This window comes from Bufo bufo, chromosome 5 (genome assembly GCF_905171765.1).
Source record: "Bufo bufo chromosome 5, aBufBuf1.1, whole genome shotgun sequence".
NCBI classification, from domain to species: domain Eukaryota; kingdom Metazoa; phylum Chordata; class Amphibia; order Anura; family Bufonidae; genus Bufo; species Bufo bufo.
The window spans coordinates 341,606,725-341,620,840 of record NC_053393.1 but is presented as its reverse complement, the minus strand read 5'-3'; the positions used below and the strand labels follow the sequence as shown (position 1 = coordinate 341,620,840).

General features: G+C 43.6%; 1 pseudogene; it reads right to left on the bottom strand.

The window, feature by feature from the left end:
* LOC121002518 overlaps window positions 1–5,289 on the bottom strand; it is a 112,503-nt pseudogene extending 107,214 nt beyond the window's left edge.
* Between the last annotated feature and the right edge of the window lie 8,827 nt (window positions 5,290–14,116).

The window sequence follows — 14,116 nt, the reverse complement described above, 5'->3', positions numbered from 1 at the left end:
ACTGTATGGAAGAGGAGGAGGAGGATGAGAAAACCCATACAGGGCATATATACTGTATGGAAAAGGAGGAGGATGAGAAAACAAGAAGGCCATCATATACACCCTTGAAAATTATCCTTGATGGCCTGCTGGTGACCCTCCAAAACATTTGGAGCGAGGGCATGCTGGTGACCCTATAAAATTTTTTGGCCGAGTGCCTGCTGCTGAGCTGACCTAAAACATTATATGTAAGGGCCTGCTGTTCAGATGACGCTCTAAAACATTATATGTGAGGGCCTTTAGGTGAGCAGACCTCATAAAACATTACAGGTGAGGGCCTACAGGTGAGCAGACCGTATAAAACAATGGAGGTGAGGGCCTGAAGGTGAGCGGACCCTATAAAAAATTGTAGTGAGGGCCTACCGGTGAGCAGACTGTATAAAACATTGGAGGTAAGGGCCTGAAGGTGAGCAGACCATATAAAACATTGGAATTGAGAGCCTGAAGGTGAGCGGACCCTATAAAACATTGTAGTGAGGGCATATATACTGTATGGAAGAGGAGGAGGAGAAAACAAGATTAAAACATATACCCTTTTTTGCAGTGAAAAGGGTGCATCTGAATCTTGTGGATTGAGTACATTATAAAGCATACATTTAAATTGCGTTTTTGTTCCTCATTAGCTCAGCTTTCCTCTGGTAGAGTGGAGAAGTCAGGGGGTAATCCAGGCCTTGTTCATTTTTATCTGAGTCAACCTGTCAGCATTGTCAGTGAAAAAGCAGATACGCTTATCTATTATAATGCCACCAGCAGCACTAAAATACACGCTCAGACAATACGCTGGCGGCAGGGCAGGCCAGCACCTCCAAGGCATAGAGTGCAAGTTTGTGCCACGTCTCCAGCTTGGAAACCCAGTAGTTGTAAGTCACCGAGGGATCATTGAGGACGCTGACACGGTCTGCTAGGTTTTCCTTCACCATCTTCCAAAACTTTTCCCTCCTTGGGACAGTAGATCACGTATCATGGTGTGGTTGCTGGTGGGGTGTCATGAAAGTGTCTCATGCCTTGGACAGTGTTGCCCTGCCTTTGTTGGAACTGGAGTGTGTTCCCGTTGTCTGACTTCCTCGTTTACCTATGGAAGTACGGACTCTGCTGCCAGCTTTGTCAGATGAAAATGTTTGGAGAAATTTCTGAAAAAGGACCTTCTGGTATTGCACCATTTTACTTGCCCTCTCCACCACAGGAATGAGAGATGAGTAGTTCTCTTTGTAGCGGGGGTCGAGAAGGGTGAACACCCAGTAATCCGTGTTATCTAAAATACATATATGTCACTACCAGAGCTTTGAGACGTTCTCACAGCTCTGTTTCTCCGCCCCTGTGATGAGCTCTTTACTTTCTGTTTCCTTCCTCCCAGCTGTTCCTCCTGCGTTTAATTTCCCTGCCTTTAAATCACCCCTCCTCCTTTTGTAGTGTGTGGATTATATTTCTCATTTGAGTTGTAGCTCTTGCTTGAGTTTCTTCCTTTGTATGCTATCCTTTCACTGGACCTGTGTTCTGCTGCAGCAAGTACTCCGGATATTGCCAGCCTGTCTTTGGATCCGTCTTCACTGCGGCTGCAGCTCCTTCAGCTAAGTGTGCAGACATTGTAGTGTATCTGTGTGTTTTCTGACTGGATCCGAGGCGACCACGGTTCCCTCCATATACTGAGCAGGGCACCGGTGGCCGTGCCCCTTCCACTATTGTAGGGGTTACAGTGGTCATCAGTCTTAGGTACGCGGGCATGCCTCGTTCCACCATTTGGATCCGGGCATGGGCTTAACAGCATAGGGAGAGCTTTGAGGGTCTGACAGGGGTCACCCTTTATCCTCCCTAGTTTGGGTCCGGTCAGTAGCTCTATTTTCTGTGCATGCTCTTGTTGCTCACATACAGCCGTGACAATATAACGCGAGGGTCGCGGGAAAGGCAGCCTAACATGAAGTCAGCCATGTGTGCCAGAGTACCAACAGGCAAGACGTCTATGTCAACGTCAGGATGATTCTCCATCTCCTCATCGTCCTCCTCATCCCCTTGTGCCCATCCACGTCGAACCAATGAAATTAAAGTTCCGTCGGTAGTACCCTCTGTAGCAGAGGCAACTGTCTCCAGCTCCTCCTCCTCCTCATGGTCTAATTCGCGCTGAGAAGACGAAATGTCGATGGTTTGGCTATTACCCACACTAAAGTCCTCTACCATTTCCACGTCTACCACATTCAGAGTGTCGTCCTTCATTGTGAGCAGCGATCGTTTGAGTAGACACAGAAGTGGGATGCTTACGCTGATTATAGTGTTATCGCCACTAACCATCTGTGTGGATTCATCAAAGTTTCTTAAAACCTCACAGAGGTCTGCCATCAATGCCCACTCCTCGCTTGTGAATAGTGGAAGTTGACTCGAAAGGCGATGACCATGTTGCAGCCGGTATTTCACAACTGCCCTCTGCTACTTACAAAGCCTGGACAACATGTAGAACATAGAGTTCCAGCACGTGCTCATGTCGCACAACAGTCGGTGAGCTGGAAGCCCCAAGCGTTGCTGCAGCGTTGACAGAGCGGCTGAAGCTGTAGACAACTTGCGGAAATGGACACCCATGTGGTGCGCCTTTACTAGTAACTCTGTCAAATTTGGGTATGTTTTAATAAACCGTAGAAACACAAAATTTAATACGTAAGCTAGGCATGGCACATGCATCCGTTTGCCAAGCTCCAAAGTCGCCACCAAGTTACGGCCATTGTCCGACACAACCATGCCTGGTTGTTGGTTGAGTGGCTACAGCCACAGCTCGGTCTGGTCCCTTATACCCTGCCACAGCTCTGCAGTGGTGTGCTGTTTGTCCCCTAGGCAGATCAGCTTCAGCACGGCCTGTTGACGTTTCCACACAGCAGTGCTACACTGCTTCCAGCTAGAGACTGATGGCTGACTGCTGGAGGTAGAAGTGTTGGAGGTAGCGGCGAAAGCGGATGAGGAGATGTGAGGGTTGGAGGGAACATGTGTACTGATTAAATTGTTCTATATTATTATTATTTTTTAATATTCGCTATATATTTGAATATTCGCTATATACAGTATTTGTCTTTTTGAATATTCGTAATATTCTAAAACAACAATATATAGCAACATAGCGAATATTCAAGATTTTTTTTTAAATAAGTACACATGTTCCCTCCCTGCTTCTAGCTTGTGGGCCAATGAGAAGGCTGCAATATCTTTGACTTTAGGAGCAGTGTTGATTGTGAATTTTTAAAATGCGAATTTTCGTCATGCGAATTCTCGTAATATAATATTTTGCTATATATTCTTGTTTTAGAATATTACGAATATTCTAAAAAACAAATGTATAGCAATATAGCGAATAAAAAAAAACAAATATAGAGAAATTTAGCTAATATAGTGCTATAATCTTCTTTGTCTAATAGTTGTAATTTTTTTCTCATCTGAAGTTCAGATTGGAAAAAAATTAAAACTATTAAAAATAAAGATTATAGCACTATATTAGCTAAATTGTTCTTGTTTTAGAATATTATGAATAGTCTAAAAAACAAATATAGTAGTTTTTTAGAATATTCGTCTTTTTTTTAATCTGTACAGTTGTTCCACTTTGGCATACTCCTCCCCGACAAGTGTCCCCGTCACCATGGGAACGCCTGGGGGTTAGAATATACCACCGGATCTGAGTTTTCACGATCTCATTGATTCTCATTATGAAAATTTGCATTACGAAAATTCTCATTACAAAAATTTGCATTATGAAAATTCGCAATCAACACTACTCCTAACGAATATTCAAATTTGCGAATATTCAACGAATATTCTACAAAATATTCGCAAAATATTGCAAATTCAAAATCTGACCCCTGACGCTCATTACTAGCGGTCAGGGAAATGTATCGTCCCTGGCCACCAGCATTTGTCTATGTGTCCGTGGTAAATGGACCTTCCCAGTAATTGTGTTGGTCAGGGCACGGGTGATTTTCTGGGACACATATTGGTGTAAGGCGGGCACGGCACACCATGAAAATTGTGGCGGCTGGGGACTACGTACCGAGGGACGGCTGCCGACATCAGGCTGCGGAAGGCCTCAGTCTCCACAAGCCTATATGGCAACATTTCAAGGGCCAGTAGTTTTGAAAGTTGCGAAAGTTGCGCTATGGACGGTTGTGGGTGGGTGGCTGGGTGTTTCCGCTTGCGTTCAAATGCCTGGGGTAAGGACAATTGGACGCTACACTGGGACAGGGAAGTGGATGTAGTTTCTGGTGTTGCGAAGGCCCAGGTGCAGAGCAAGGGGCATCAGGCCCTGCGCCTTCGACAGGGGATTGGCCAGCAATGTGTAACACAGGGGAAGAGGAGGCAGTGGTGTGACTCACAGACCCAGATTGTGGACCCAGGCGTTCGTCCCACTAATTAGGGTGCTTGGATGCCATGTGGCGAATCATGCTGTTGGTTGTGAGGTTGCTGGTGTTCGCGCCCCGGCTCATTTTGGTACTGCACAGGTTGTAAACTACCACTCTTTTGTCGGCTGCACTTTCCGCGAAAAAGCGCCATACTGCGGAACACCTACCCCTTGGCAAGGGAGATTTACGCATGTGGGTGCTCCATGTAACGGTTGCGGGCCTGTTTGGTGTGGGCCGACTTCTCCCTTTTGCTGCACCACTGCCTCTTACAGCTTGTTGTAGTGCTGCAGATACCTCCTCACCTGTACTACTTTCCTCGCTCGGCTTTTCACCTTCTTAAGTTGGGTCAGTGACCTCATCGTCCACCACCTCCTCTTCTACTTTCTTATCCCCATCCTCCTGACTTGACCTAACCACAACCTCAGTGATTGACAACTGTGTCTCATCCTCATCCACCTCGTTAACAAATAAATGACGTTCACCACCCTCATCTTCTGGACCCTGTAATAGGTCAAGAGGTTGTGAATCAGGGTACAAGATCTGTGCCTCTTCAAGCATGCTTGGCGAGAGGGCCAAATCTAGTGATGGCAATGAAAATAGGTCCTCATGGTGGGAGGAAGAAGGATCAGGGTGAGGATTCTGTGGACCAGACTCTTTGCTAATGAGACTGGTCTTGGTGGAAGAGAGGGTGGAAGAATTATCTTCTGCCATCCAACCGACCATCTGGTCGCACTGGTCCTACTTGGACAGTGTTGTCCTGCGACGCCCAGTTAACTGTAAAATGAAACAGTGTATGGTGGATTTTATCTTTTTTCTTCACCGGCAGCTGGCTCAGTTTCATTGCACCCAGGGCCACGGCCTCTGCCTGAACCGTCAGCAACATGCCCACTTTCCCGTCCCTTTGTGCTTGCCTTCTTCATATTAAAAGGTTTATTCAATAGATGATGGACAACTTATTTAAATTTGCCACCAGCAAAATAATTATCTGCTGGAATACTGTATATAACGTTTGTCGATTGAACGCACACACAGATGTGCCCCAAACTAGTTAAATTTGTCCCAAATACAAATAATTCTCTGCTGGAATACTGTATATATGGTTGCGGCCTAAACGCACACACAAATGTGCCTAAAACTAGTTAAATTTGTCCCAAATAAAATGTACCCTCTGCTGGAATACTGTACATAACGTTTGTGGATTGAACACACACACAGATGTGCCCAAAAGTAGTTAAATGTGTCCCAAATACAAATAATTCTCTGCTGCAATACTTTATATACGGTTGCGGCCTAAACACACACACAGATGTGCCTAAAACGAGTTAAGTTTGTCCCAAATACAAATAATTCTCTGCTGGAATACTGCATATAACTTTTGTGGATTGAACCCACACACAGATGTGCCCAAAAGTAGTTAAATGTGTCCCAAATACAAATAATTCTCTGCTGGAATACTGTATATATGGTTGCGGCCTAAACACACACACAGATGTGCCCAAAACTAGTTAAATTTGCCCAAAATATAAATAATTCTCTGCTGGAGTACTGAATATAATGGTTGCAGATTGAACGCACACACAGATGTGGCACAACATAGGTTAATTTTCCCAGAAAAAAAAATGTCTCTGATGGCGCGGTGTATATCTCACTTGCAGGCACACTCTAGTGAATAAGCCCCTTTTTAAAATGTTTGCTAAACACACTGCCACCTCATCCTGCTGTGACTGAGAGAAGGAATGAGCCACCCAATCCACAATCTCATCAACAATAATGTTCTGGAGCATGCAGGGACAACTTGTGGCCTACTACAACTACTACTACTGCTACTTCTGGTCAGATAGCTGGTGCTGCTACTACCCACATTCTGGCTGTGGGTCTTTCATTTGGAAACCTTCCGTAGCCCTGACATTTTTGGGCTTCACAGATACTGTTGTGCGTTAGCCTGTGTATTGGTGTAATAATCATGTATATGCTGGTTGAATAATTTCAACAACCTAAAAAATAAAACGTGTAGAGACAGATAAAAATGTAAATTCACGTTATCACTCACAGATAATGTTGTGTGCTACCCCTTGTATTGGTCTAGTAATCACCTGCTAATCTTATGCTAGATTAAATAAATTCAATAATTCCCCCTAAAAATTATGGAACTGTGTGGAGAACATGTGTTTTAAAAAATTGATTTCTGTTAACATGGGCAAAAATGTAAGTCATTTTCTTGCAGATAGCATCTTTTGAGGTTTGCAGCAGCTGCAGTTGTGCTAGGAGGTAAATTCAGCCTTAACTTCTCACTTCTCTCTCCCTGGCTGACAGCTTTCCCTGCCTGTCCCTATTCTACACACTCAATTCTCCTTCTTTGTAATTCTAGGCTTTCCCTTCACTTTTCCTGGCAGTAGAATACAAGCTTGATTTTTATTTATGACTGTCCCTGACTCCCTAAGATCATTTTTCTGCCACTGCAAGACCCATCCACCCTCATTCACAGCCCAACATCGAATGACGTTCTGCTAGGGCACCTCCCCACTTTCTGCAGCACCTATTGGCTAATCTAGTCTCTCTGGCAGCCTATAGGCCACTCAGGGCATGTTCTCCCCCCACTTCCTTTCAGTGACATGAGAGCACCCTTTCTTCCTCCCTAGTGTTTTTTTCCCAGCCAACATGTGCAGTAAAATGGCACTATGTGTATGACCAACAGAACCAATTTGCTTTACTGACAGAGAATGCAATACAGTGGAAATGCACTTGTTTGGTTTAAAAGGAGATTCATTTGCACTGGTGGGGCAAAGGAACTTCAGATTGACACGGTTCCTACACCTAGTGTACCACAATGGCAATGCAGTTGAATACTGCTGCGACACATGGGAGCTGATGGTATACTTCCCCTCCATTCAACTTCTCAGGCTTGACGCTTACAAGGCAGTAAACCCCAGACTTTGACAGGAAGAGGCCTGCATTGCAGATGGTGTTGAACGGGACTTAGATGTTTTTTGTTTTTTTTTCTCCCTGGCTACTTGGGGACATTACTGTAGGGGACCATTACTATGGGAGGCATTAGCGTTGGGGAACATTACTGTTTGGAAACTGTGGGGTACATAACTGTTGGTGCACTGTACTGTGGCATACATCTTACCTTCTCACCCCCCTCCTCCATACCTTAACTGGAAACAACTAGAGGAGGAGTCTATTACATGGCAGCTGAGGCCACCAAAGAGGGGCAGCTACTGGGAAGATATTTTTTGCTGCGTTGTGTTATTTGGTTCTGCTGGAACAGCATTTTGTCCTGTACTGTGATATTGGGTTTTACAGCAAACAAGCCAAAAAACTGAAAAAAATCACAGTGCAGAACTAAATACCGCCCTAGAAAAACCAAATACCACAAGACAAAACAAAATACATTACTACCCCAACAAAACTAAATACTACAGCTGTACTTTAGTATTTGGTTCTTTTGGGGCAGTACTTTATCCTGGACTGTGAAAGTTGGTTCTGCTGGGGCAGTTTATTACTGTACTGTGGTGTTTGGTTCTGCTTGGGCAGTATATTTTACTGTACTGTGGTATTTTGTTCTGTTGGGGCAGCATATTGTGTTACATTGTGGTATTTACTTCTGCTGAGGCAGTATATTGTTTTGAACTGTGAAATTTGGTTCTGCTGGGGCAGTACATTGTGCTGCACTGTGATACTTGGCTCTGCTGGGGCAGTATATTTTACTGTACTGTGGTATTTTATTCTGATGAGGCAGAACATTGTGATGCAATGTGGTATTTGGTTATGCTGGGGCAGTATTTTGTGCTGCACTGGGAGTTGGCCTCCTGCTGATCTGATATTGATGACCTAGCCTAAGGATAGATCACCAATATTACAAAAACAGGCATCACCTCTAACCTACCTGTGGTTAACCCATCTCTGTGCAGACTTATACATAAGGGCAAAATTTTCTATTCAATTTTCACTGGCACAGTACTGTTGAAATAAAAAACTGCCAACAATTCTAAAAAAAATAAAATAAAAAATAAAACTTTCTGAGAGTATTATTAAAGGAACATTACCATAAAAAATATTAACATATTAACATCCTATATGTGAATGTTCTACACATTTTTCAAAATTTCAATGTCATACTACTGCTGAAATTATAAAGAAAAACAGCCAACAATTTGAGTGAGTGTGAAAAAACCCCATCCCTTCTGACAAGATTCTCCCCTTAAGAAAACTGCTCTTTGTTATACAATTAATGTTACTAAGACATTCAAATGAACAGTGTTTTAATCTTTTCTGGGCTCTCTTTACTGAATAGACATTATTTCTTTTAAATAGGCCATTAGTTAGGTTTGCTATTTTTTCGTCTAAGTAGCTAAGCTCTGTTGTGGAGTATCATTGATTAACAATGAAAAAACACAAAAGCAGTTAAAGGCAGCCACACATTTAGTGAAGGTGAAGTGAGGAAAACTGAACACTGTGAATTACAATTTTTGGCATTCAGTTTTTTCATAATAAGTCTGTCTTTGTTTTACTTTATACATTTCAAATAGTTGTAAAATGTTTTTCAGTTAATAGTGACAGATATAAGCTAACAAGTGAATTGTGCTCAGAGAATGCTAGTTTTAAAGGGAACCTTTCACCTGTTGACTACAGCTAGGTCCTAACTTGTCATTGGAAGGTGGGCTTAGATGTGTTTTGATCAAAATGTATTGACCAAGTGTCTCAGATTTTATCAATAGAGTGAGGGCTTAATCCATATGTTACGCTTGCATCTATTATTATAGTGCATTTTTTTCTCTGACTTAATTAAAGTTACCCAGCATTTTGCTAAGGGGATCTGTCACTAGTTTATGCTGCCCTTAGTTAGGACAGCATAAAACTGATGACAGATTGCCTTTAGGCCTTTTTCACATTACCGTATGGCTATTTCAGTGTGGTCCATTTTTCACGGATCCGTTTTTTTTTTTTTCGTTGTGTTTCCGTTTCCGTTCCGTTTTTCCATTCCATTTTTCCGTATGGCATATACAGTATACAGTAATTACATAGAAAAAATTGGGCTGGGCATAACATTTTCAATAGATGGTTCTGCAAAAACGGAACGGATATGGAAGACATACGGATGCATTTCCGTATGTGTTCCAATTTTTTTGCAGACCCATTGACTTGAATGGAGCCACGGAACATGATTTGTAGGCAAAAATAGGACATGTTCCATCTTTCAACGGAACGGAAAAACGGAAATACGGAAATGGAATGCATACGAAGTACATTCCATTTTTTTTTGCGGAACTATTGAAATGAATGGTTCCGTATACGGACCGTATACGGACCGTATACGGAACGCAAAAAACGGCCTGCAAAACAAAAAAAAAACGTAGTGTGAAAGAGGCCTTAGGTTTATTCCCACATCTGCGTTGTGCTGCCATCAAAGATTCAATTAAAAATAACATAGAAAACAGCACAGCATGCAGTGCTATTTTATTCAAATACCAACCTCCCTGATGGAAACCAGAGGACCCCATTATAGATAATATTCAACAAAGTTAGTTGGGCATCACTTGTTTCAGTAACTTGACAGAAATGTCATATGAGCTGTATTTAACAGCATTTACTTTATATAGAGCATAGACATAATCATGGGCGACCGCAGAAATTTTTCCAGGGGGGGCATAATTTTATTGACATCCATGCTCTGCTTGTTTATGAGAATGTAATGAAGGGGAGGGGCATATTCATTATCACAAAGTATAATAACGCATGAGCTGTGCAGTGGCGGATCCAGAGCCTGGTCTCGGGAGGGGCACTTCCAGATCATTTTCTGTCCTCCGCCACAAAACAATGGTGCTTATAGAACAGACTACACAGTGTAGAGGTATACTGTATATTGTGTGGCACAGTGTAGGTTATATGTGTATAACATAAACATATTTCACATGAAAACTTACAATTACTTGGCTTGGCCCTTGGAGATCTCGGACACCACTTCAACACTTTGGCAGGGGGCTCGGCGGAGCTGAAGTGTTTTATCGTAATGAGAAAGATTTCATAATAAGGATTTGGAGAAGGGGCAGAGGAATAGCAGAGCAGGGAGAGGATGGTGCTGCTACTAGGGGGTCATACCATGTGGGAGTAATAAAGCCCACCATAATGCCCCCCAGTAGAAATAATTCTCCTTATAATGTGACAGTGCAAAAAATACCCCCTTGTAATGCCCCCAGTTGAGCTAATGTCCCCATAGTGCCCCCATAATGTGCCAGTATAAAATACCCCTATATAGTGCCCCCAATAAATGCCTCCATAGTGCTCCTCTCCCCTCTTCCTCCTAGTGCCCCCCATAATGTACCAGTATAAAATGCTCCAGTAGATGCCCTCAGTGTCCCCCATAATTTGCAAGTCTAAAATACCCCTTCTTAGTGCCCCCGTAGATGACCCCATAGTACTCCTCTCCCCCTTCCTCATAGTACCCACCATAATGTGTCCCAGTATAAAATTCTACTGTACAGAGCCCCCCATATAAAACACCCCTACTTTGTGGCCTCAGTAGATGCCCCTATAGTGCCCCCAATAATGTGCCAGTAATAACAGCTCCCCTATCATGTGCCAGTAATAACAGCCCCCCCATCATGTGTCAGTAATAACAGCCCCCCATCATGTGCCAGTAATAACAGCCCCCATCATGTGCCAGTAATAACAGCCCCCCTCGTTCCAGTAATGACAACCCCATGATGTGCCAGTAATGACAGCCCCTTATTATTTGCCAGTAATGACAGCCCCCCCATTATGTGTCAGTACTGACAGCCCCCCCATTATGTGCCAGTAATGACAGCCCCCCCATTATGTGCCAGTAGCCAGAGACCCCCATTATGTGCCAGTAGCCAGAGACCCCATTATGTGCCAGTAGCCAGAGACCCCCATTATGTGCCAGTAGCCAGAGACCCCCATTATGTGCCAGTAGCCACCAGTATTGTACACAAAAATAAATAAACACTTATACTTACCTCCTTGGCAGCGATGCGATGCAGGCCTCTTCCGGCCTGTGTCCCGCACTGTACGGCTCAGGCGGCGCAATGACGTCATCGTGCCGCCTGTGCCGGCCTCTGATAGGCTGCCGGCCTAGTGCCTGCAGCCTATCAGAGGAAATAAAAGAGACACGCCTCTCCCTCCCCTGCCTCAGCACAGTCATCTGTATCGCTGTCCTGAGGACGGCGATACAGATGACTATGGAGATGAACGCTTCCACAATGGAAGCGTTCATCTCCTTGTGCCCCGCCACCCCCCCCTCCCACTTCTGAGCAGCTCGGGGGGGGGGGAATTGCCCCATTGCCCCCTTCTGGATCTGCCAGTGCTGCAGAGCAGAGGCAGAACTCAGTTCACAGATTTTCAGGGCCCCAGGGGGAAGCACTTGCCCCCCCCCCCGCGGACGCCCATGGACATAATGAACAGGAGGGGATATTATTGACTTCTATAGGAGAGTTTTCTAGACATGCTCTGTGCCCTGTACAGAAGTCAAGAGGGTGAATATAAGCTGTGATATCACCTATTGTGAACAGTAGATCCTATATTATCTATATGTAGATCATATCATTCTAATCCTGTCTGTATTGATAAACAGACTACTGCAGAGAAGTGATTTTATACAGACCAAGAAGTGGCACATATTACTAGGCTAAAGGCCAATGTGAAAAATGCTGTATTTTATATAGATATTGACATGGAAAATAAAGTAACATCACCAAAAATTCTTCAAAAATATGTTTAACATAAAACATGATTAAATAATAGGTCATTTTCTGATGGGGGTTATTTATTAAGACCGGTGTCTAAAACGCCCTGCACTGGCAATGGATCCGCCGCAGTTATCCAGAGGCGCTGGCCTCTACATTACTACGGCGGATCCTCAGCCACTTCTAAGGCCTATTGCACACGACCGTATGGCTTTTTCAGTGTTTTGCGATCCGTTTTTCACGGATCCGTTGTTCCGTTTTTTGTTTCCGTTGTGTTTCCGTTTCTGTTCTGTTTTTCCGTTCCGTTTTTCCGTATGGCATATACAGTATACAGTAATTACATAGATAAAATTGGGCTGGGCATAACATTTTCAATAGATGGTTCAGCAAAAAACGGAACGGAAACGGAAGACATACGGATGCATTTCCGTATGTGTTCCGTTTTTTTGCGGACCCATTGACTTGAATGGAGCCACGGACTGTGATTTGCGGGCAATAATAGGACATGTTCTATGTTAAAACGGAACGGAAAAACGGAAATACGGAAACGGAATGCATACGGAGTACATTCCGTTTTTTTTGCGGACCCATTGAAATGAATGGTTCCGTATACGGACCGTATACGGAACGCAAAAAACGTCCAGTAAACGGGAAAAAAAAACGTCCGTGTGCAATAGGCCTAAATGTAAGACAGCTTCCTAGGCAGCCCCTCTGACATGATTGATGCTCTCCTTTGCCCTGCGTTGAAGCAAAGGCTTTTCCTGGCGATCTGGTGATGTTCCGGGCTCTCCATGGGTAAAGCTAGCCTACCCATTAGTGCCAGTGACGTCACCAGCAACACTGCTAGGCGGAAGCCTCTGCCTAGCAGTGTAGAAAGTATAAACAAACAGCCCTTGCCCTGCACGATACAGCGCAGGGCAAGGGAAAGCATCGGACCATGAAATGCTCTGATGCTCATATCAGAGGGCCTGTCTGGGTGAAATTAGGGGATATGCCCGGGTTCAGCTCTGAACCTGGACGACCCCTTTGATACAGGCTAAAGACACACTTACATAGCCTGCCATTGTGTGACAGAAGCACTTTCCTCTGCAGTTTAAAAAACAAGAATTACTGTGTGGCACTCACATCATAGGATACTTTCACATTGGCGTTTCTGGGTCTGCTTGTGAGATCCGTTTCAAGGCTCTCACATGCACCCAAATCAGTTCAGCCCCAATGCATTCTGAATGGATAAGGATCCGTTCAGAATGCATCAGTTTGGCTGCGTTTGGTCTCCATTCCGCTTTTGAGGCGGAAACCAAAACGCAGCTTGCAGCGTTTTGGCGTTCGCCTGACGATGCAGAGCCAAACGGATCCGTCCTGACTTACAATGTAAGTTAATGGGAACGGATCCGTTTTCACTGACACAATATGGTGCAATTGAAAACGGATCCGTCCTGACTTACATTGAAAGTCAATAGGGGACGGATCCGCTTTGACTTAGACTTTTTTTTAAAAGAATAATGCAAACGGATCCATTCTGAACGGAGACAAGCCTTTGCATTATCGGTGCAGATACAAGACGGTGTGAAAGCAGCCATAGATGAAATGTTCCTCTTATGATAAGGCTGTAAAGCAATATTTTTTTTTTACTGAAATACATATAATATTTTAAATACATATAAATACTTTTAGAATTATAGATTCACATGTGATAACTTGACTGAAAAATACAGGAATATTTATCAACAGACAACAATAAACCTACTTCCATAAACAACCAACTCAAAGGGGATAGTCATGTTGTCTTAGCTCCTAAGAATATACCCAAGGGACCATAGTACCTCATGAATAGAAACTGCTTAGCCATGAGGTTTGTAGGGAAGATGAGACACAAATTTTTGGAAAAGTGTTATCCAGACAAGTAGAGGGAAGTATTTGGTGATGCCTTTGTGAAAAAAATTAAAAGACACCATCGAAACACGGGGAAGGAGAAAAACAATACAAATAGTTTGAACATTTGAT